The sequence below is a fragment of the Oncorhynchus gorbuscha genome, unplaced genomic scaffold (assembly GCF_021184085.1).
Source record: "Oncorhynchus gorbuscha isolate QuinsamMale2020 ecotype Even-year unplaced genomic scaffold, OgorEven_v1.0 Un_scaffold_5635, whole genome shotgun sequence".
NCBI classification, from domain to species: domain Eukaryota; kingdom Metazoa; phylum Chordata; class Actinopteri; order Salmoniformes; family Salmonidae; genus Oncorhynchus; species Oncorhynchus gorbuscha.
This window is the reverse complement of record NW_025749396.1, coordinates 1-2,500: the sequence shown is the minus strand read 5'-3', so window position 1 is coordinate 2,500 and position 2,500 is coordinate 1.

Below are 2,500 nucleotides of genomic sequence, written 5' to 3'. Positions count from 1 at the left end.
TACCAGCCCAACGTCCCCATAGTAGAGACCTATATTTAGATCAGAGAGTCTCTCCTCTCCTCCTCTTGCCTCTATACCAGCCCAACGTCCCCATAGTAGAGACCTATATTTAGATCAGAGGGTCTCTCCTCCTCTTGCCTCTATACCAGCCCAACGTCCCCATAGTAGAGACCTATATTTAGATCAGTAGGACCTATATTTAGATCAGTCTCTCTCCTCCTCTTGCCTCTATACTCAGCCCAACGTCCCCATAGTAGAGACTATATTTAGATCAGAGGGTCTCTCCTCTCCTCCTCTTGCCTCTATACGTCCCCATAGTAGAGACCTATTTAGGATGCCTGGGGACCTATATTTAGAACAGCACTGAGGAGGGAATGTTCTGTTCAGAGAGATTGAGAGTCCCCATAGAGAGAGAGAGTGTGTGTAGAGACCTATATTTAGTGTGTGTGTGTGTGTGTGTGTGTGTAGAGAGATATTGTGTGTGTGTGTGTGTGTGTGTGTGTGTGTGTGTGTGTGTGTGTGTGTGTGTGTGTGTGTGTGTGTGTGTGTGTGTGTGTGTGTGTGTGTGTGTGTGTACGTGCCACCATTGATGTGCAGCATGCCACAGAAAGGGAAAGCGTACTCTCAGACTGCAACACAAAAAAGGACACACAGGTGTGATCCTCAGGTGATCTTGTCTGTGTGTTTGCATGTGTGTACGGTTGTGTGTGTGTCTTTGCATGTGTGTGTGCAACCCTCAGGGGATCGTGTGTGTGTGTGTGCGAGCGTGCGTGCGTGCGTGTGTGTGCGTGTGTGTGCGTGTGTGTGTGTGTTATCCATACAGATCCAGAGAATTCCAGCTGGGCTGCAGCTCTGACATCATCAGGAGATCTCCCCACTACATCCTTCACTACAGCAGCTCTGAAGTCATCAGGAGATCTCCCCTCTACATCCTTCACTACTGATCTACTGCAGCTCTGAAGTCATCAGGAGATCTCCCCTCATCCTTTACTACTGATCTACTGCAGCTCTGAAGTCATCAGAGGAGATCTCCCCTCTACATCCTTCACTACTGATCTACTGCAGCTCTGAAGTCATCAGGAGATCTCCCCTCTACATCCTTCACTACTGATCTACTGCAGCTCTGAAGTCATCAGGAGATCTCCCCTCTACATCCTTCACTACTGATCTACTGCAGCTCTGAAGTCATCAGGAGATCTCCCTCTACATCCTTTACTACTGATCTACTGCAGCTCTGAAGTCATCAGTGATCTCAGGTGATCCTTTGCATCCTTTACACTGGAGATCTGCCCCGTGCACGTGTGTGTGTGTTATCCTACAGATGAATTCCAGCTCTGAAGTCATCAGGAGATCTCCCCTCTACATCCTTCACTACTGATCTACTGCAGCTCTGAAGTCATCAGGAGATCTCCCCTCTACATCCTTCACTACTGATCTACTGCAGCTCTGAAGTCATCAGGAGATCTCCCCTCTACATCCTTTACTACTGATCTACTGCAGCTCTGAAGTCATCAGGAGATCTCCCCTCTACATCCTTCACTACTGATCTACTGCAGCTCTGAAGTCATCAGGAGATCTCCCCTCTACATCCTTCACTACTGATCTACTGCAGCTCTGAAGTCATCAGGAGATCTCCCCTCTACATCCTTCACTACTGATCTACTGCAGCTCTGAAGTTATCAGAGATCTCCCCTCTACATCCTTCACTACTGATCTACTGCAGCTCTGAAGTCATCAGGAGATCTCCCTCTACATCCTTCACTACTGATCTACTGCAGCTCTGAAGTTATCAGGAGATCTCCCCTCTACATCCTTTATTACTGATCTACTGCAGCTCTGAAGTCTTCAGGAGATCTCCCCTCTACATCCTTTACTACTGATCTACTGCAGCTCTGAAGTCATCAGGAGATCTCCCCTCTACATCCTTCACTACTGATCTACTGCAGCTCTGAAGTCATCAGGAGATCTCCCCTCTACATCCTTCACTACTGATCTACTGCAGCTCTGAAGTCTTCAGGAGATCTCCCCTCTACATCCTTCACTACTGATCTACTGCAGCTCTGAAGTCTTCAGGAGATCTCCCCTCTACATCCTTCACTACTGATCTACTGCAGCTCTGAAGTCATCAGGAGATCTCCCCTACATCCTCACTTCTGATCTACTGCAGCTCTGAAGTCATCAGGAGATCTCCCTCTACATCCGAGATCTCCCCAGTCTACATCCTTTACTACTGATCTACTGCAGCTCTGAAGTCATCAGGAGATCTCCCCACTACATCCTACAGCAGCTCTGAAGTCATCACTACAGCACTTCTGATCTACTGCAGCTCTGAAGTCATCAGGAGATCTCCCTCTACATCCTTCACTACTGATCTACTGCAGCTCTGAAGTCATCAGGAGATCTCCCTCTACATCCTTTACTACTGATCTACTGCAGCTCTGAAGTCATCAGGAGATCTCCCCTCTACATCCTTCACTACTGATCTACTGCAGCTCTGAAG